The 22,969-nt window shown below is 44.8% G+C and overlaps 1 long non-coding RNA gene across 1 annotated transcript in view; it reads right to left on the bottom strand.

The window, feature by feature from the left end:
* Positions 1-1,916: 1,916 nt before the first annotated feature.
* Positions 1,917-22,969, bottom strand: part of LOC140472555 (uncharacterized) — a 31,830-nt gene continuing 10,777 nt past the window's right edge. Inside the window, exons 4-5 of the long non-coding RNA XR_011957721.1 lie at positions 20,438-20,560; positions 1,917-2,417 (exon numbers count right to left, since the gene is read on the bottom strand). This is a non-coding gene — a long non-coding RNA (uncharacterized lncRNA). The remainder of the gene's footprint in view (positions 2,418-20,437; positions 20,561-22,969) is intronic.

Here is a 22,969-nt window from a genome sequence, read left to right as displayed (position 1 = left end):
TTCAGCATTTCTCCTGGTTCACAATTCTGTTCGCTATCTGACAGCTATTCAATTGCTCTCCTTTATCTTAACCTTTTGCTCCATTGTCATCGAGGGAGCATTGGGTATGTTTATCCTGTCTTTCCAATGTGACGAAATATTCCTCGACTGGTTCCAAACCATTGAATGGAGCCCATTCTTCATTTTTTTCTTTTTCTGACCAACTTGGTGTTCTGGCCATACTTTCCCAGATACATTCTTACCCCAGTGAAGGCAGCTCCCAGTCGATTGATTTTTCTTAAACATAGTCAATGCACAGCATTCTCTCCCATCATCCTGAGCATTACAATAAAATGATCATCGTGCCTGAAAATGATCCCACCTGATACTGGATCCACTTTCCCCACCACTTTTCCAAGGTTCAACAGTACATGGTCCCTTGGGGTTGGTACATAATCCTGCAGTAAGCTCCCCTCCATGCAATCTGTCACTACCCAGACGTGGTCAGTATCCCAGCCTGTGTTTGGATAATGCAAGCTTCTCAACACTATCACGTTGCCATCTCTGTGTCCTTTTCACTAGTTGGCAGCCCACAGACGGTCTCTCACAGCATAACCTGATAGGTTTTTTTTACTAAAGCTCCAGCCAAATTCATTCTGGACTTGATGGCATCAATTTAATCTCAGACTCATTAACTAACACTATCCTGAACCAATACTTCTACACTTCATCCTTTGCTTTCCTGTATATCATTTTTGAATACGTTATACTTTGGGCTCCATACATCAGGAAGGATACATTGGACCTGGGCAGGTCCAGAGGAAATTGACAAGAAAAATCCAAGGAATGAAAGGCTTAACAGATGAGGAATGTTCGAGGACTCTGGGACTATACATGATGGAGTTTAGAAGGACAAGGGGAGATCTGATTGAAACTTACAGAAACTGAGTGGCTTGGACAGAGTGGACGATGGGAAGATGTTTCCATTGACAGGAGAGATGAGTCACCAAGGGCACAGCCTTCGAGTAAAGGGAAAACCTTTTATATCGGAGATAAGGGGAAACTTCTTCAGCCAGAGAGTGGGGAATCTATGGAAGTTATTGTCACAGAAGGCTGTGGATGCAAGGTCATTGTTTTAAATCTACTCAAAGATAGAAATGTTCTTGATTGCCATGAGATCAAAGGGGGAAAGTAGGAAAACGAGCTTAAAAAACTGATCAGTCAAATGTGAATGGTGGAGCAGACTTAATGAACACAGCGACATTCTTGATACCACGATCTTGGAATTACATTGACAGTCACAGAAACACTGATATCTTATTCAATTTCCTGACTGCTCTGTGACTATTGCCCCTCCTTCCTTCTCCCTCCCGTCCTGTACAGTCTGGCTGCTTGAGGTGCCACAGATATGGCTCTGACTGCATTCCTCCAAGAAGCCCGCATCTTCATCAGTTTCCAAACTGGGAAACTGAATGGGGAGGGAGCCTCCTGTATTCCCTTACCGTATCTCTTGACTGATCACCCATTCCCTTCCTTCTTACATGCCGTTATGACACAGTGTAATCCCCTCCCTTTAAGTGTTATCCACGTAACTCTCAGCGTCATAGATGTCTCACAGAATCTCCAGTCATTAACTGAGCTGCAGGACCCAGTGTTCATCTCGAACACCAGCTGGGGCTACGACTTCCCAATGTAACAGAAAACGTTTCCATTTTGACCAACCTGCACTACCACAATATAAGCTGAAACGTGTTTAGTTTTACTCAATGAATTACGTTGGATAAAGTTAACATCAGAGGCATACATTTCACATGCATTCCCTTATCGGTCTGTAGCTGACTGAGGTTATTTATTATACTGATTCAGACTTTCAATTATTACTGATATTTCAGCCTTCAGCCCTAATTCCATGAAAGAAAATGCCATTTTGCAGCAAGTTACAGCAAGTGACGGTTTATTATCAGCAAATGAACTTTCAATTTCTTCTGTGAAGACCTCACAGGGTCACCATCTCTGTGCCTCCCAGGGACATATAATCCACCAGTTCCCACTCCATTCTGCTCCCTCAGAGTGTCACCGTCTCTGTGACTCCCAGTATGACTAGGCCTCGATCCTCAGTGCTGATTTATTTCCTCACACTTTGGTGCCTCTAACTCCCAGGTGTGAGTGAGCCTCAAGCTCCTGCTCAAAATTTCTCCATCACACGGTCACTCCCTCTGTGACTCGGTGCTGATTTTCAGCCTCCTGCTCTGCTGTTTCTCCAACTCCAAGTCCCAGTCGGCCTCAATCCTCACTGATGATTTATATTCTCCCGCTCTGTGCTGCTCGCTCTCAGGTCCTCTCCCTTTGTGACTCCCAGGTAATTGTACTCCTCAAGCCTGAGCTGAGATTTATAATATCCCATTCCGCACTGCTCCCGCACAGGATTGCCGTTGTGCCTGGAAGACAGTGAAAAAGAGGAGGATTAGAAGGGTCAGAGAATGTTACAGTAATTGAGCGAGCTGTAGGGGATGGAACAGGCTATCTGGAGAAGTAGGCAGATGTGCAGTGCCTAAAGCAGGTTACTGGAAGATACAGGGAGATTTGCAGGAACTGAATAAGGCAAAGGAAATAGAGAATTGGTGGTTCGTTTTTGACGGAGCTTTGTCGAGTCTAAAGGGCTTTTTGTGAACTGCTTAGAGAGATAGAAAGACTTCAACGAATGCAAATTGACATCCAGGAAGCATTGTAAGGTACTGGACACTGCTGGATGTTACAGAGTTAGAAGACTTATAATAACTGGGGGGGATATAGATCATTGGAGCATTGGTGGTATTCAAGGACCCTCAGGATATGAGGAGGTGCAGAGAACGGGAGCATTCCGAAATGGTGGGATTGTAGGGGCTGGACGAGGTGAGGTGGATAAGGAGGGTGAGAAGTGTGAATTAAACACATCCAGCCACGGTAATTCATAGAGATTTAAGGAGGCGAACCTGTGTTGTAATTTGTAACAGTGATATAGAGGGATAAAGATACTGAGAATTTACAAATTTAAAAATAAAGAGTTGAATGGTGATCAGAAGTTTAAACAGGAAAAAAAACAATTTTCAAAGATCAACAGCGCAGACGGGAATGGAGGAGGTGAGATATTGTGAGGAACTATAAGAGCTGAACGTAGAGGAGTATGCCACCTATAAAGGGAGAGCTGCATTGTCTGTACACTTTTACAGTGGCACATGTGGGATATGTTACAGACATGAGGAGTGTTGGAGCGCCTGCTGGAGGGTACACAGATAACAACAGTTCCAACGGCTGGAGCAGTCACTCAAGAAGGCAGCTCATCACCACCTTCTCAGGGACAACTCCAAATCAATAAGAAAATGCTGACTCAGCCAACAATGCACATGTCTATGAATGAAGGAAGGAAGGAAGGAATTTGTAGAAAAATCAACAAGCAGCACTGAGGTCACTCAAGAAGGCTCTTTCAGCAGCCCTTCACAAACCCGGAACCACTATTCCCTGGAAGGACAGGAGCTACATGTGCACGGGAACACCGGAATTTCCAAGGTGCCCTCCAAGTCACGTTCCATCCTCCCAGCAATGTGTCTGTCCCTACACCCAAAGGACTGCAATGGGTCAGGAAGACGGTTGACCACCACCTTCTCGAGGGAATTACAGATGGGAAGGTAATGATGGCCGAGCAAGTGATGACCACGGTACATCATTGAATTTTAAAGAAGGGAAACTCACAGACTATTCATGTTCTCTTTGCTTCCTCCATACAACCCACATTCCCAGCTAATTTTGTGTCACCAACAAATGTGGAAAATTAGATTTTGTCCGACCATCAAATATATCAAATCCATTTGAAATTAGTTGTACGTCAAGCAGTAATCCATTTTCTTCCACTTAGTTTTCTGTCTGTTAAAAATTCCCAATCCATGCCAGCACATTCCCTCCAATCCCACATGTGCCAATTTTGCTTATCCACCGCTTCAGTGGGACCTTGTTAAAAGGTTTCTGAAGATCCCAATAAACAATTCCTAGGTTTTATCTACTCTGCTGTCTACAGCCAGACAGGTAAACAAAGCCAGCAGTGTTTATGGAATGACATCTTGCTTTCAGAACAACATGCTGGCACTGTCAGAGGACAAGTGGATTTCCACAGGGGGCAGCGTTGGGACCACACTGAACGTGTTGTACATTAACAGTCTGGAAAAGGATGTGAGGGGGTGCGGGAAACAGATTTCCCAGAAAAATCCCAGGGATGAAATTGTTGTCACATGAGGAGCAGTTGGAGATTCTGCGTCTACATTCGATGAAGTTTAGGCAGCGGTGGCAGAATCTGATTCAAACGTACAGAATACTGAGAGACCTGGATAGTGTGGACGTGGGGAAGATGGTTCCATGATTCGGAGACTCGGGCCCAAAGAGAGAGCTTCAGAGTGAAGGGACGCCCCTTTAGAATGGAGATGTGGAGCAATTTATTCAGCAAGAGGGTGATAATCTGGGGAACTCACTGCCTACGGGGGGCTATGGATCAGAAGGAATTCAGTGTATTAACTCAGAGATAGATAGGTTCTCCTCAGGGGTGTTGTGCTGTAAAAGAACAGCATCGCAGGCAGCATCCGAGGAGCAGGAGAATCGACATTTCTGGCAAATGTCCTTCATCAGGAAAGGACTGATGAAGGGCTTTTGCCCGAAACGTTGATTCTCTTGCTCCTTGGATGCTGCCTAACCTGCTGTCCTTTTCCAGCACCACACTCTGAACTCTAACCTCCAACATCTGCTGCCCTTACTTTCGCTTGATAGATATGTTCTTAATGAGTAAGGGGATGAAGGGTTACAGGGACTAGGTAAGAGAAGCACTTCCACCATCATCGAATAGTGGAATAGACTCGATGGTCCAAGTGGCCTCCTTCTATATCTGATCACAGAAACCCGACAGTGCGGACAATGTTCCATGGCCACCTCTCCTAACCTGCACATCTTTGGACTGTGGGAGGAAACAGGAATACCTGGAGGAAACTCACACAGACACAGGGAGATCTCCATACTGCCAATCGCCTGAGGCTGGAATCGAAGCCTGATTCCTGTTGCTGTGAGGCAGCAGTGCTAACCACTGAGCCACCGCGCTGCCTCCGTCCCATCGGGATGGGCTTAGGGGACGTGCTTATTCATCTGCTTTTGAATTGTGCAGTTATCATTTCTGCCATATCATTTACCATACTTTCCAACACTTTCCTGATTATTACCGTCACCTCTTGGTTTCAGATAGACTACAGAAAGCTACATCACAAAGTAACTTGGAAATTCTTATGTATAAATCTCAGAGCAGTGGTTTACAGGGTCAGCAGGTCATAGAAAGGGCAAATGGAATGTTGGGGTTGACTCCAAAGGGAATGTAGAATAACAATAGGGAAGGCTTGTAATAACTATAGAGGGTTCCAGTCAGCTCATAATGAAAATACAGTGAACAGGTTTGGTTCCCTATCTGGAGGGAAATGTTCTTGCATTGGAGACAGCCCAGAGAAGGTACAACATACTGTCCCTCAAAATGGAAGGATATTGATGAGAAAAGGTGGCGAAGGTTGAATTTGAACTCATGACAATTTAGAAAATTAGGCAAATCTACTGATACATCGAAGATTCTTTGGTCTTCTGACAGGATCTGTACTGAGACATTGCTTCCCTGAGAAAGGATCTGTAACCGGAGATAAAGGCGAATGTCAGCACTTGGGAAGCTTACAGAGAAAAGCAGGGTTGTAGAGACTGGAGGATGTTACAGAGTTGGGATGGTTTGAGGTCACTGTTGGTGGTTAGAGATCAGACAGGTTGTCAGGATGAAAAATGTCACAGAGAGGTAAAGGGCTATCAGTCCTGAAGGAGTTATGGAGGGTGGTATTTGGAGCCGTAGGGAGGGTTGTAGCACCTCGGCAATACACTGATAAGGATGTTCGTTGGCTGTGCAAGCATTTACTGAGTTAGAAAGGTTTGAAGGCATTGGATCAGTTCAGAGCCAGGGAAAATTGTAAGGATTGGAGGAGCCACAGATACTAAGGGTTATAAGGCTGCAGGAGTTCAGAGAGCTAGTGAGGGCTGTGAAAACAGGTTTGCAGCATTCCCATCATTTACACACACATGTGGAATGCTGTTATGGAGGAGGTTACAGAAATCGAGGGGGTTATAGATGTTGGAAGATATTACAAAGACAGTTACAAAGCTGTAGTATTTGAGGAGGTTACAGGGGCAGGATGCATTGAGGGATTGGAAGCGGCTTCAGGTATTAAACATGCTGCAAGGGATCAATAACCTTCCATCGATCAGGGGGATTGGAAGGTCTGGAGAAAAAGAACGAGAATTGCAGGGATTGAAGAATATCACAGAGGTAGGGAGTAACATATGAGCGAGATGAGTTATAACATGAGATGAGCTGTAGGTAATTGAGTCAGGGAAGATACAGGAAGATCTGAAGGGACTATGGGTGATCAAAAGGGCAGTGAGGCTTCTTAGTGTCAGTTTGGGGTAGATTACGCAGGGAGTATTTTATGGAATGGTGCTATTTCCAGAGACCAAGAGATTTGTATAGAATTGAGGCACTAACAGAGGTACGGAAGGCTGCAGTGAATGATATCAGATGCTGAGGTTCTGCAGGTTACATCAGTGGGAAGGCTGGAGAGTGTGGCAGAGCTTACAGACACAGGAACAGCAATAAGGCCTGGAGACACTTACACAGATAGAGAGCATTGCACAAACTGGAGGAGGCTCCTACTGTAGGGAAGATTGTAGGGGAGGGTGATGTTCACACAGACGGGAGAGTAAGAACATGAGAAGGTCATGGAGATGACTGGATGGATGGAGATACTGGAGGAGCGTACATTGACATATATATATCACAAAGAGTTACAGATACAGGGAGATCTTTGGGACAGAAATACGGAACGCAAAGGGAGAGTTGCCAAGTCAGACAAAGAGAGAGTGTTTGAGGTGCTGGAGGAAGAGGAGGAGCAAACAGAGATGTGGATTGTTGCTGTGGCTGAAGAAGTACTCTGAGTACAGAGAGACTTTCAGGGCCTGGAGCAGGTTATTGAGACAATGGTCTCCACAGTCTGTGAAGACTGGAGTAGCCCTGAGAGATGGGGAGTGATATAACTGCTGGAGCAGTTACACACTAGGCCTGACAGATGGGGAGTGATATAGCGGCTGGAACAGGTGACAGATGTAAAGAGGGCTCTGGAGGTTGGTATAGATTGCAGAGACATGGTGGGACTGATGAACGTCAGATGTTCATACCGACAGGGAGGTCTGTAGGTGAATGAGAAGGTAACAGAGACAGTGAAGGTTTCAGTGTTAGAAGTGGATTCAGTATGTGGGATAATGTCACAGAGATAGGCGCCGCCGTAGTGATTGGAGGAATACACAAACGATGGGATGCGATAGGATATGAAGTTACAGAGATCAGGAGCGTTCCAGCGACTAACGGAAGCTACAAAGATAGGTGGGGTTATCGGGCTGCAGGAGGAATCAGACTGGGAGGGGTGGAGAGGCTGGAAGAGGTTGGACAGATAGGGAGTATTCCATGGTCTGAGAAAATTCCCGTGATTGGTGATTGTGTAGTTTACACAGATAGTGGCGATAGTGGGGACTGACAGAGATACAGAGCCAGGGAGTGCTACACAGAAACACAGGAAAGAGGGGCAGTTGTAGGCCATTCTGCCCCACCAGGAGAAAGTGAGCTCTGCAGATGCTGGCAATCAGAATCAAGAGTGTGTTGCTGCCTGACCCACTGTGCTCTTCCAGCAGCCAAAGATCAGAAAGATAGACGTTTTGGGCCAGAGCCCTTCATCAGGAATGAGTAGTAAGGAAAGGATGGTGTACAGAGATAGGGAGGAACTGGAAGAGTTAACTGGACACCAAGATGAAATGTTCCATCAACTACAACCCTCTGTTTTCTTTCAGTAAGCCAATTACTGATCAAAACTGCTATAACTTCCACAATCCCATTCCTCCGCATTTTGTATAATAACCTACTGTGGGGAACCTTATCGAACGCCTTGCAGAAATCCATTCCCACCACCTCAACTGGTTTACTCTCATCTACCTGTTTGGTCACTTTGTCAAAAAAGTCAATAAGATTCGTTAGGTACAACCTGCCCTTCACAAAACCGTGCTGACTGTCCCTGATCAGCTTATTCTTTTCTAGATGGTTACAAATCCTAACTCTTTTAACCTTTTCCAACACTTTACCAACAACTCAACTGAGACTCAATGGTCTGTAATTACCAGGGTTGACTCTACTACCCTTTTTGAACAAGGGGACCACATTTGCTATCCTCCAGTCCTCAGGCACTATTCCTGTAGACAATGACGATTTGAAGATCAGTGCTAAAGCGGGCAATCTCTTCCCTTGCTTCCTAGAGGATCCTAGGATAGATCCCATCGGCCCAGGGGACCTGCCTATTTTCACACTCTGCAGTACTTCTAATACCTCTTCGTTGTGAATCGCAATCTCTTCTGGTCTAGATACAAGTATCTCTGCATCTTCCTCGCCAACATTTTCATTTTCTGCAGTGAACACTGTCGAAAAATATTTATTTAGTGCTTCCCCTATCTCCTCTGACTCCATAAACAACTTCCCACTATTATCCTTGATTGGCTCTAATTTAATTCTCATCATTCTTTTATTCCTGACATATCTATGGAAAGCTGTAGATGTTAACCCTGATCCTATCTGCCAACAACTTCTCATGTCTCCTCCTGGCTCTTCTGAGCTCTCTTTTTAGGTCTTTCCTGACCTCCTTGTAACCCTCAAGTGCCCTAAATGAGTTTTCACATTTTGTCCTAACATAAGCCTTCTTCTTCTTCTTGACCAGGGATTCCACTTCCTTAGTAAACCACAGCTCCCGCACTCTATATCTTCCTCCCTGCCTGACAGGTACATACTTATCTAGGACACACTGGAGCTTTTCCTTGAATAAGATCCACATTTTTAATGTGGCCATCCCCTGCAGTTTCCTTCCCCATTCTACGCTTCCTAAATCTTTCCTAATTGCATCGAAATTTCCCTTCCCCCAGCTGTAACACTTGCTCGGTGGAGAACACCTATCACTTTCCATTACTAATGTAAACCTGTCAGAATTGTGATCGCTATCTCCAAAGTGCTCATTACTTCCAAATCTAACACCTGGCCAGGCTCGTTACCTAAAGTGGCTTGGTCCCTTGTAGGCATGTCTACATACTGTGTCAGGGAGCCCTCCTGCACACACTGGACAAAAACGGACCCATCTATTGTACTCATACTGTAGTGATCCTAGTCAATATTTGGATAGTTGAAGTCCCTCATGACAACTACCCTGCCTCTCTCACTCCTATCAAGAATCATCTTTTCCATCCTACATCTCTAGGACTATTCGGAGGCCTATAGAAAGCTCCCAGCATGATGACATCTCCTTTCCAGTTTCTAACCTCAGCCCATACCACCTCGTTAACGAGTCCCCAAACATCCTTTCTACAACTGTAATATTGTCCCTGATCAACAATGCCACACCTCCCCCTCTTTTACCATCTTCTCTGTTCTTACTGAAACATCTGAATCCCGCAACGTGCAACAGCCATTCCTGTCCCTGTTCTATCCATTTCTCTGTAATGGGCACAGGTACCAACTCACGCTGCCAGTTCACTCGCTTTATTTCAGATGCTCCTCGCGTTGAAGTACACACACTTCAATCCAGGTTCTCGCTTGCGAGTGTCAGATACTTGATTTTGGAACTCCCTATCTCATCCTCTTCTGTACCTGTCCGACAATTTTGGTTCCTATCCCCCTGCTGTATTAGTTTAAAACCACCTGAAAAGCTTTAGCGAATTCCCCACCCAGGATATTGGTACCCCTCTGGTTTAGATGAAGACCATCCTGCTTGTAGAGGTCCCACCTACCCCAGAAAGAGCTCCAATTATCCAAAAACCTGAAACCCTCCCTCCTGCACCATCCCTGTAGCCACATTCTATATCTTTCATGTCCTCCTCACAGTAAACACTGATGTAAAATACTTGTTTAATATCTCCCCCGTCTCCTGCAACTCCACGTGCAGGCTGTCTTGCTGATCTTCAAGGGGCCCTATTCTCTCCCTAGTTACCATTTTGTCCTTTATTTTCTTATAAAAATCCTTTGGATTCTCCTTAACAACATTTGTCCAAGCTATCTCGTGCCCCCTTTTCGCCCTCCTAATTTCCCACTTTAGTACACTCCTATTGCCTTTACACTCTTCTCAGCATTCACACTCTCTCCTGAGATATGGTTTCTGCTTTTTCTTCTCTGAAACCTCAATTTCTCTCCATATCCAGTATTCTGTACACCTATCGGCCTTTCCTTTCACTGTACACCATCTCTGGACTGCCGTTTTCATTTTTAAAGGCTTCCCAATTTCCAGTGATAAAGGTTTCATTCTCTCAAAATGGAAACTCCCCAAGTCCTGCATCATGTGAAACTGCCGCTTGAAAATAATGACAAAATAAAGAACTTTCCAAAGGAAGGCATCGATGAGGTGAGCTCTGCTCCGTAACGTAGATCTGGAGGTTACCACATGCACGGAGAGTGCTTTCTACCTGAACAGCACCAGGTCAATGTCAGGCACACAGACAGAACGGGCAAATAGATTCACATCTGAACTCACATCTCCCAGTCTGGGAACCTGAAGCTGTGCACAGCCATTCTGGAGAGTTGTGCAGATATCAGGAGTATTGCCGTGGCAAATAGAGGTTTCAGTAATTTTGAGGGAACATACTAATAAAGGAGGTTACAGAGGTAAGGAGGATTGTCGGGACTTGAAGAAGTTTCCCAGTTTACGAGTGTTGGAGGGATTGGAACAAGTTACCAAGATAGGGAGTGTTTAAGATTGAAGGATTCCGCAGAAAACCCTTACAGGGAGAAAGGCAAGATTCTTGACAGTTTGGAGGAACAGAAGAATCTTGGGGTCCACGTCCATTGATCCCGCAAAGCTAATACTCAAGTTGTTAGCCTTATTCAGAAGGCGTAAGGTGTTTTGGCTTTCATTAGCAGGGGGATTGACTTTAAAAGCTACGACGTTATGCTGCAGCTTTATCGAGCCCTGGTTAGACAACACTTGGTATATTGTGTTTAATTCTTGTTGCCTCATTATCAGAAAGATGTAGAAGCTTTAGAGAGGGTGCCGAGGAGATTTATCAGGATACTGCCTGGACTGGAGGGGAGATCTTATGAAGAAAGTTTGAGGGAGTTAGGGCTTTTCTCATTGGAATAAAAAAGGATGAGAGGCAAACAAGATGATGAAAGGCTTAGATAGAGAGGATAACCAGATACTTTTCCCATTGCAAAAATGGAAATGACAAGGTGGCATAAATTGAAGTTGATCGGAGGAAAATTTATAGGACATGTCAGAGGTGGGTTCTTTACACGTCGTGTAGCGGGTGCGTGGAATGCACTGCCAACAGTGGTAGCAGAGTCCCATACATTAGGGACATTTAAGCAATTCTTAGACAGGCAAATGGATGATAGTAAAATGTAGGGTCTGTAGGATAAAAGGTCATCACAACATTGAGGCCGAAGGGCCTGGGCTGTGCTGTACTGTACTGTTCTACGTTCTAAATAGGGAGCGTTACAATGGCACAAAGAGGTTTCAGAAAGCTGGAGAGGATGGGATCTGAATGAAGAGACACAAATAGGAAAGGTTGCTAGGATTGTCGAGGGTGACAGCAATGATCTGATCTGGAACAGACGACCCAGACTGGGAGGGGTGTGAGGACGGGAGGTAGTTTCACAGGGAGGGAGGACAATAGAGCCACAGGAGGTTACAGAGCTATAGGACCTGCAGGAATTCATGGAGATGAGGAGGTTGGGAGGAATGAAGCAGTTTACAGGTACAAGGATGTTGGCAGGATGGGATGGTTTACACAAACAGGAGTGTTTTAGGTGAATGGAGCATATTGTGGAAATCAAGACGGTTTTATAGATTAGAAGAGCACGCAGATATATGAAGGGCAGTCGTGACTAAAGGTGTTTATAGTTATAGAAATTCTAAGATTCTGCAGGTTATTTAGATAAAGAGGGTGTGGAGTCGGACATTTTTACCAGGAGATAGGGCAGCCATTTTGGTTGGAGACAGTTTCACAGATAAGGGAGCATTAGTAACCTCCTGCAGTTTAGTCAAAGTGGGAAGATTTGTAGGGGAACGTGGCATTTACATAGTTAAGTGTGTAAGAGCTGGAGAAGGTTATGGAGATGAGTAGATTGATGGAGAGACTGGAGGAGCTTGCATTGACAGGGTGGGAGATAGCCACGGGAGGATGTTACACAGATAGTGAGTCTTTATAGAACTGGATCAGGAGAGTAACAGGCATTGGAGTGAGTTCGACAGATCCTGACTGCAGCAAGGGACCTGAGAGGATTGCAGGGTCTCCACAGATTGATCATGTCTTTTGGACTGGAAAAAGATATGGATCGACTAAACCCAATGTTTGCTGTTTTCTTTTTCCTGAACAGAGCCTCAATAACCCTCAGCAGACAGGGAGCCCTAACCCTGCCAGCTTTTCCCTTCACCCTAACAGGGATATACTGACCCTGGATTCTTGAGATCACACTTTTAAAATCCTCCCGTTTGCCAGTCATTCCTTTTCCTTCAAACAGACTCACCCAATCGATGGTAATTATGATGTGGTGGAGCCGGTGTTGGACTGGGGTGGACAATGTTAAAAATCACACAACACCAGCTGACAGTGCAGCAGGTTTAGTTAGAGACACTAGGTTTCAGAGCACTGCTTCATCAGGTGGTTGTGGAGCACAGTCGTACGGCACAGAATTTATAACGACAGGATAGCAGTGTCATGGAATGTAATATCAAACACATTTAGTTTCTGCCTTTCACCTTTTAGGATGATCACCTGCGCTTCGAAAGCTGGTGCTTTGAAATAAACCTATTGGACTATAACCTGGTGTTCTGTGATTTTTAATTCACCCAATCCTGCCTAATGGCCCCAAACCCGGCTCTGCTCCAGGTTCATCTGTGGACCTGTCTGATCATTTTCCTTAACTATGTTAAAACAAAGACAGTTGTGGTCACTGGACCCAAAGTGCTCTCTGACTGACACTTCAGTCACTTTCCACACCTTGTTTTCCGAAGGGAGGTCCAGTGTTGCACCCGCCTGAGTTGAGTTAGGCCTTCTTCGAGTTACATCTTGGTTTAGGAAAATTTCTTGGACACATTTGACAAATTGCACTCTGTACGGGCCTTTTACTCTGTGGGTGGCCTCGGGGAAGTTAACATCTCCAACTAATACTACATTATTATTTCTCTAGGTACCTGCAATCTCTCTACACATCTGCTCCTCTAGTATCCACTGGCTCTTTGGGAATCTAGAACACTGTCCCAACAGAGTCCATCCCCCTTTTGTTACTAACTTCTAACCATATGACCTCATTTGATGATCCTTTAAGAATATCCCTTCGAAGCACTGTTGTCCTGCCCTCCCTTATCAAAAGTGCAACTCTCCCATCTCACGCACTCTGTCAGACCTGTAACTTCTGTATCCTGGAACACTGAGCAGCCAGTCCTGCCCTTCTCTCAGCCATGTTTCTGTTATGGCTATAATATCCCAGTCCCCAGAGCCAATCCATTCTCTGAGATCGTCTACCTTACCAGTCAGGCCTTGTGTGTTGAAACAAATGCACGTTAAACCAGTAGTAGTCTTTTCCCTCCCTTGACTGTGCCCCAGGATATCCAGAATAGGAAACTTGTTCTCGGTGGCTGACATATTTCTGCCCTGACTGGCCGATGGTTCCTCTCTTACTCAGAGTCCCTGCCAACCTAGTTTAAACCCTCCCCAGGTAACACTAACAAATCTCCCTCGCAGTGATCTTGGTGCCCCTCTGGTTTAAGTCAAACCTGTTCCCCCTTGTACAGGTCACCTCTAACCCATAAGAGATCTCAAAGATCCAAATATTACCCCATCCCCCAGCTCCTCAGCCACACATCTATCTGGCCTATCTTTCTATTTCAATCCTCAACGGGGCAGGTGGCACTGGGAATAATCTGTCGATCACTTCCCTTGATGTCATCCTTTTAAACCTCTTACCTAACTCCTAATGCTTATTTCACAGGACCCCATACCTTTGTCTACCTCTGTCATGTGGAGTGATGTGCACAATGACCAATGGCTACTAACCCTCCCCTTCAGAATGTTCAGTAACGATTCAGAGACATCCTTGACCCTGGTATCCGGGAGGCAGCACACCATCCTGGGGTCTCTTCTGCAGCCACACAGTCTCCTGTCTGTCCCCCTCAGAACTGAGTCTCCTATCAGTATCACTATCAATAGAGAGGATCTGGCAAAACATAGACTGGGAGGACTATCTGCAGTTGGGTCCGTATTAGGGAAGTGGGAGTATGTTAATGTGATACAGAGAAAAATCAGGGCCAGTGTGTTCCTGACAAGGGAGTAGTAAAGGCAAAAAGTCCAGCGAATACTGATAAAGCGATATCACGAGATTGATAAAGAAAATACAGTGTAATAAAACCAGGTGAAGACATCCAAAAGTGTAGGGAGTGCAAGGGGGTCCTTAGAGATGAGGGACAAACAATGGCCATAAATATCCATCAAATACTATTAAGGAAAAGTCATAAGGTGCTTTATCAGTATAGTTAGAATAAGAGGATTACTGAGGAAAGAGCAAGGCCTATGAGAAACCAAATAGAGTATCTGTGCATGGAGCCAGAGGAAGTAGATGAGGTTTTCAATGAATACTTCCCATCTGTATTCACACAGGAGAAATACATCGTATCTGGGGATTTCAGTTGGGATGGTGAGGCTCTAGAACATGCTAAGATCAATAAGGAGGAGGTATTAAATGTTTTCACAGGCATAAAGGTGGGGAAATCCGCAGTACCCAATAAAACATATCCTAGGCTGCTATGGGAGGTAAGGGAGGAGATTTCCGGGGCCCTGGTGCATATATTTAATACTTTGCTGGCCACAGGTGAAGTGCCGAATGACTGGAGGATCGCTAATGTGGTTCCTTTGTTCAAGAAGGGCAGCAGGGATAGGCCAGGTAATTACAGAGCAGATAGTCTGACAGCAATGGGAGGGAAATTATTGGAAACAATTCTGTGGATGAATCAACACTTGCAAAGGTAAGGATCAACTCGGGTAGAGGAAGATACTGTCTGAGAAATTCAGTGGAGGTTTTTGAAATGGTGTCTAAAAATATTGATGAGGGCAGTGAAGATGATTTGGTTTATATGGAGTTGGGTAAGGCCTTTGACAAGGTCCCACATGGAAGGCTGGTCCAGAAGGAAAGAGACCATGGGATCTAAGGCAAGTTGGTAAATTGTATCCACAATTGGCGGATGGATTTGTTCGTGTTTGAAATTCTTTCACCAGCAGGTATACCACAGGGATCGGTGCAGGAGCCATTCCTGGTTATTATGTACATTAACAACTCGGATGCGAAAGCAGAAGAAATCATTAGTAGGTTTTGCAGATGACATGAAAGGAAAGGGTATTGTCCATAGTGAGGGGGATGGTCTCCGTCTACAGTCCGATGTCAATCATATGATAATCTGAGCAGAGTTTAGTAGTGATCGAAGTGAGGTGTGGGAGGAATGATAAGCAAAGGACAGACATAATGAACGGTAGGTCCTTGCTGAGTTCTGAGGAGCACAGCGACCTTGGTGAACCTGTCCATGGATCCCTGGAGGTATCAGCACAGGGAGACAGAGTGGGGAATGGACCTGACCTGGGGGCGAGATGGGGACCAACACCCTGGTGGGGCAAATTGCTGTCGCGGTTTGAGAGGATATAAACTAGTCTAGCAGAGTGTTGGACCTTAAACTGTCAGAAAGTTTGAGTTTGGTACACAAGTTAAAGAGAGCAATTTCAACAGAAAAGGCAGGCAAGAACATATCAGGGAATGGGGGAAAACCTAATGATTAAACTGCATTTATTTCAATGCAAGGGGCCTGACAGCTAAGGAAGATGAACTCAGGGCATGGATGGGAACATGGCACTGGGAGATTATCGTTATTACAGAAACACAGCTGAGGGAGGGGCAGGACGAGCTAATCATCGTTTCAAGGTAGAGAGACCACAGGAAGCATCGAAGGGATCGCGAGAAAGGAAGGACGCGTGGTGGTGGGATTTGATTGCATGAAACATCACAGCAATACTTGGAGAGGAAATTCCTGTGGGATCGCCCACTGTGTTAGTGGAACTGTGAAATAAGAATGGGTCATCACTATGATACGAGTGTACTGACCCTGAATAATCAGTGGCAGACTGAGCAACAAATATGTCGGGAGATCTCACATATCAATCATAATAATGGTACGGGGTTTTTAAACTTTCCAAATCTAGATTGGCATTGCCACGATTCAATGTTAGGAGGGGAGAAATTTGGTAATTGCATTCCAGAAAACTCCCAAACAGTACGTAAGTGGCCCAACTAGAGAAAGGTGCAAAGCCTGACCTCCCTTGGGAAACAAGGTAGGGAAAGGGACTGTGATGTTAGTGGAAAGCATTTTGCCAAAGTGACCACAATTCTATTAGTTTGAAAACAGCGATGGAAAAGGACAGGCCTGGTCTACAAGTTCAAGTTATAAAATGGGGCCAGCCAAATCTTGATCGTATCAGCCAGGAACTTTCAAAAGGTGATTGGGGAGTCTATTTGCAGGGAAAGGGAAATCTGGCAAGTGAGAATATTTTAAAAGGGAGATAAATTGATCGATCAGTGCCCAACATGTTCCTGTATGTGTGCAGGTTAATGCTGACAGCATTCAGAAACACTGGCTGTCTATTGAGGGTCTGGTCAAGGAAAAGGGGGCACATGTCAGGTATAGCCAGCTGGATCAAGGGAATCCCTGAGGAGCAGAGGGGCTGTAGGAATACACTTCAGGTGGAACTCAGGAATGCAGAAAGGAGACAAGAAATAGCTTTGGCAGATAAGGATAAGGAGAATCCAGAAGTAATTGTATAATTACATTAAGAGCAAAAGAGTAACTCTGGACAAAATATGGGCCCTTAAAGATCAATGAAGCTATCGATGTGTGGAACTGCAGGATATTGCTAAGACCCTAAACACATTTTGCACTCCAGAACTTATTGTAAACAAAGACTGGGCAACTCAGGGACCAAGAGTAATATCTCAGCCCACATCTGGAGTACACCGCAATTCCAGTCTCCCTGATCTAGGAAAAATGTTGTGAAACTTGAAAGTGCTCAGAAAAGATTCACAAGCTGTTGCCAGGATTGTTGCTGAATAAGCTGGGGTTATTTTTCTTGGAGCTTCAGAGACTGAGAGGTGACCGTACAGAGGTTTATATAAATGTGAGGTGCGTGGATTGGGTAAACATTCAAGGTCTTTTCCCGGGGGTTTGGGAGTCCAAAACTAAAGGACATAGGTTTAAGGTTAGAGGGGAAAGGTTTAAAAGGGACCAAAGGGACAGCTTTTTCATGCACAAGGTGATGCTGGTATGGAACGAGCTGAGGGAGAAAGTAACAGAGACTGATGCTAATGACAACGTTTGAAAGGTATCTGGATGGGTATATGAATAGTCAGAGTTTAGCGGTATATGGGTCAAATGCTGGTAAATGGGATGAATTTGTTTAGATCTTCTGGTCAGCCTAGACGAGTTGGGGTCTGAAGGGTCTGTTTCCATGCTGTACTTCTCTAGGACTTGAAAAGAGTGCACATTATATAAAAGGTGGTGCTGGAGGTTTAAAACACAAAGATATGGAAGGCCCAAGGACCTGATAAAGTGTACCACATGACATTGTGGGATGCTAGGGAAGAAATTGTGGAGCCCGGAGCAAAGTTACCATTGACAGCCATGTGTGATGGGCTGGAAGGCTGGAGGGTGGAATCGTGGACAGTGAAGGAGGTTTGTTAAGATTACAAAGGGATCTTGATGATATGGGTCAATGGGCTGAAAAACTGTAGATGGAATTTCATCTAAATAAATGCGAGGTAGTCCACTTGGTAAACCATACAAGGGTAGAGCTTTTACAATTAATGTTCGGGCCTCGGTTAGTGTTTTAGAGCAGAGGGATCTCCGGGTTCAGGTACATAATTCTTGAAGTTTGCATCACAGGATGGATAAGACAGGGCTTGGCATGCTTGACTATTGCTCAGTCCATTGAGTGGAGGATTTGGGACGTCATGTTGAGATTGTAAGGACATTGAGATTGTGAGGCCTCTTCTGGCATTACTCGGTCCAGTTCTGGTCGCCGCAGTTATAGGGAGGATATTATTAAGCTGCAGGATGTTCAGAATAGATTTACCAGGATATTGCTGGGTATGGAAGGCTTGAGTTTAGAAAAATGGCTGGACAGGCTGAGTCTTTTTTCACTGTAACCTGGAGAATGAGAGATGAACTTATGGATGTTTATGGAAAAAGATTAGAGATATAAATAGAGTTAATGGCAGTTGCCTTTTCCCCAGGATGGGGGAGTCTCAAGAGGAGGGGACACATTCTTAAGGTTAGAGGAGAGAGATATGTTCAAAACAAAGGGATATAAGTGACGAATTGTTAAACAGAGGGTGGCTCAAGTGTGGAATGAACTTCCTGAGGAAGCGTTGGATGTTGGTACTGTTACAACGTTTAAAAGACATTTGGATAAGTACATGAATAGGAAAGGTTTGGAGGGATATAGGCCAGCAACAGGCAGCTGGGACGAGTTTACTTTGAGATTATGGTTTGTTTCAACTGAAGAGTCAGTTTCCACACTGTACGACTATGAAAGGAATATAGTTTTGTTCCATTATTTAAGAAAGGCTGTGATGGAAAACCATGGAACTAAAGACCAATTAGCCCAATGTCAGTGGTGGGTAAGTTGTGGAAGTGATTCTGCCAGACAGGAGTCACATGCATTTAAAAAGGCAAGGATTTAGGAAAGGTAGTCAAGCACAGCTTTGTGCAGACAAAGGCAGGTCTCACTAACTTGATTGTTTTACTTGAAGTGGTGACCATACATTGCCTATACTTCTGTAAGCAGGGCCTTTTACAGGGTTTAGCATGATATACTGGTTTGTAAGGTTAGATCACGTGACCACAGAGAGCTCACCAACTGGATACAAAGTTGGCTTGACAGTAGGAGACAGAGCGTGGTGGGAGAGGATTGTTGGTCAGACTGGAGGCCTGTGACCAGCAGTGTGGTATAAGGATTGGAGCTCGGTCCACTGATGTGCATCATCCACATAAACGATTTGGTTGAGATATAGGAGTCATTGTTCCTAAGTTTGTAGATGATCAAATTAATTTTATAGAGGGCAGTGAATACGGTTACCAAAGGGGATCTTGACCAACTGGACAAGTAGACCAAGGAATGAAAGATAGAGTTTAAAATCAGGTTTTGGATCTTGTTAAGACAAACCAGGGAGAATGATCACGGTTAATGGTAGAGCCCTGGGCAGTGTTGTCGAACAGAGAGAGTCCAAGGAGTGCAGTTACATTATTCCTTGGAAGTGGTATCACAGGTAGACAGGGTGGGGAATGCGGAATTTGTCACACTTACCTTTATGATCAGAGCATTGAGTACATACGTTGGAGATAAATGTAACATTGTCCTCAATATTTCCCTTGGGCAGAGGAGGCTACGGGTTGATCTTATAAAAGGTTTATGAAACCATGCGCTCCATAAGGAAGGTGAATAGCCAATGGTAGGTGAGTCCAAAACTAGAGGCATAAATGTGAGGTGAGAGAGCAAAGAGGGAGCTGAGGGGCAACATTATCCACAGAGGAAGGTGCATAGATGGAAAGGAATGCCAGGGCCACATGGGAAAAACAAGAACAATTACAACTTGGAAAAGACATTTGGGCAGGAACATGGAGAGGAGAAGGTTTGAAGGGATATGGGCCAGACGCAGGCAAATAAGTCTCTTCAGTTTGGGAAACCTGGTCATCATGGAATAGTCGGACCGATGGTTCTGTTTTCGTGCTGTATGAATCTGTGTCAAGTTACTGGAAGAGGAGACTATCCAGGTAAGGCATGTTGTAGACACTGAAGCAACTTACAGCGATAGGGATGGTAGTCTGGAATGCAGTACATTTCAAATATGGGGAGGGACTATAGGGAAGGGAGGAGGTTACAAGGATAGGAACTAATGTAGGAATTACAAATTATTGAAGAGACTGGTCCATCAGATATGCCATAGATACAGTGTTGGAGAGGGAACACAGAACAGAAAGATCTCAGGTAGCATTCCCACCGTCTTGTGGAAGGCCTGCTTTCCCCTCTGATGTACGGATGCTCACTAAGACAGCACAGGCCTGGATTGATAACTCTGAATTCCCGATGCTGTCTCAGTACAAAGTAAGTTAAAGTAGGGGCGGTGATTGTGCCTGAGATGTGTCTGTACTGTGCTCCCCCTCCAGAACTGTAACTATGTCATGACTTGTTGGCCAATGTTTGGAGCCCTCTCATTGCTCCCTGCTCTGTGCTCTGTGAGTGATCTTACCTCAGTTCAGGATTTATTGAAGGCTCCAGGTCTCCCTACCCTTTGTCACTCTGGCTGACCAACCATCGTCAATGAGACACCCAGCAGCTGGGAACTCTATTGAGTCAGGAACTTCCTGAGTACCTACAGGAGAGAGACAGAATGGAAAATTAGACTGATGCAGTGAGGTTACATATGGAGAATGGCCTTGAGTCACACAGAGATCTAATAATTCTGAAGGCAGAGTGTCTCAGAAACTGACAAAAGAGCGATCAAAATATTGAAGGTGTTAAAGGGAGAGCAAGGGTTCTCCCGCAAGAGGAGTGTTGGAGGAAGCGGAAACATTGTTGGGCTTTCATGAGATGATAAGGGAGAGTTGAACGTACTGGATGTGCTGACAGATACATGAAGTGTGATAAGGGACTCAACGACAATAAAAAGCCGATATGGATTGTTGTGGCAGGAGGAGTTCACAGAGTGAGGGAGGGCAATATGTGCTGGAGTTGGTTCAAGAGATATGTAGGGTTATGGGACAGGGAAAGAATTACAAATACAGAGCAAGTTGTGGGACTCAAACCAGTTTATAGAGATAGAAAGTGTCAATGGGTTTTGACCAGATATTAACAGGGCAGGAGGGGATACAGGAGGTTCGATATTGACAGAAACTGGAGGAACAGGAGGATATTTGGGCCGAAAAGCAGTTACAGACATAAGAAATACTTTAGGGACTGGAGAAAGATACAGTGATAAGCAAGGGTTCTTCTGCTTGAGCACGAGGTGCCAACGCATACACACAGAACTGAACACTCATACCACCACACACACACACAAACATTCACAATCTGCAGGATAACGATCAACTCCACACTGGCGTCACTTGTCATGTAGGGAGGGAAATATGTCCTTTTATTGATGCATGCATGGGATGTGGATGTCACTGGCTGAACCAGCTTTCATTACCCACTGCTAATTGCAAGAGGGCAGCTCAGAGTCAGCCATGTTGCTGTGGGTTTGGAAACACATCTCAGCCAAACTGTGTTAGAATGTCAGATGTCCTTCCCTTCAAGGTATAAGAGGACCAGATGAGATTTTCCTGATGATCAACAATGCTTTTATGGTCATCATTAAATGCTAATAAATTGTCTCACCAATATCCTGTGCAGCCACAATATAGTCTCCCAACTCCTTCTCCTAAGGTCTGACTAATGAAGGTAAATGGAGCCAAATACATTCTTCCCCACCCTGTCTACCTGTGACACCACTTTCAAGCAACTGTGTTCCTGCATTCATCTATCTCTCTTTGAAAATACTACTCAGAGCTGCACCATTAGCTGTTTATGTCCTACTCTTATTCCCCTTTCTAAAATGCAACTCCTCGCATTTAACTAAACTAAACTCCATCTGCTGATCCTCAGCCCACTGACCGATCTGATCAACATCCCAAGGTAATCAGAGACAACCTTCTTCACTGACCACTGTGGCACCAATTTTAGTGTCACCCATAAATTTACTAACTATGCCTCCTATATTCTTCTCAAAATAGTTTGTATGAATGAAGAAAAACAGTCGATCCAGCGCCGATTGTTGCCACGCACTTCTGGTCACAGGCCTCCATTCAGAACATCAAATCCCTACCACCACCCTCTGTCTCCTACCATAAAGCCAATTTTGTATCCATCAGTGCAGCTGTCCTTGGATCCCACCTTACTAACCAGTCGATCATGCAGAATCTTGTCAAAGACGTTGTTATAGACAACATCTACCACTCTTCCTCCTGCCCACTTCCTCAAAAACTCAGTCAGGTTTGTGGGATTTCATTTCTCACACATAAACCCATTCTGACTATCCTTAATCCACCATTGTTTTTCCATATGCATGAAGATCTTTGAATCTATTCCAACAATTTTCACACCACTGATGTCTGTCTCAATGGTCTGTAGTTTTCTGGCGTTTCGTTGGAGCCGTGAACTGATGGAACCTCATTAGCCATTCTCCAGTCTTCCAGCATTTCACCATGGCTGTCGATGATACAAATATCTCTGCAAAGGGCCCTGCAACCTCTTCCCAGCTTCTCACAGAATCCGAAAAGCCACAAGGCATTTTATGACAATAGTCAGATTAAGAGGATCCCCAACTAAGCAGTGGGGCCTGTTAGAAACCAAACGGACAATCTGTGCATGGAGTCAGAGGAAGTAGGTGAGGTCATCAATGAATATTTCCCATCTGTATTCACTCAGGAGAAAGACATTGTAGCCGGGGATTTCAATTGGGATGCTGAGATGTTAGAACATGTTAAGATCAATAAGGAGGAGGTATTAAATGATTTCACAGGCATAAAGGTGGTGAAATCCCCAGTACCCAATGAAATGTATCCCAGGCTACTATGGGAGGTAAGAGAGGAGATTGCTGGATTCCTGGTGGAAGTACTTAATACTGAAAATGTGTTGTTGGAAAAGCGCAGCAGGTCAGGCAGCATCCAAGGAACAGGAGAATCGACGTTTCGGGCATGACCCCTTCTTCAGGAATCCTGAAATTAGGGTGATGGAAACACAT

Source organism: Chiloscyllium punctatum, unplaced genomic scaffold, assembly GCF_047496795.1.
Source record: "Chiloscyllium punctatum isolate Juve2018m unplaced genomic scaffold, sChiPun1.3 scaffold_364, whole genome shotgun sequence".
NCBI lineage: Eukaryota > Metazoa > Chordata > Chondrichthyes > Orectolobiformes > Hemiscylliidae > Chiloscyllium > Chiloscyllium punctatum.
Note: the sequence above shows the minus strand (reverse complement) of the source record. Positions and strands in the feature narration are given on the sequence as shown.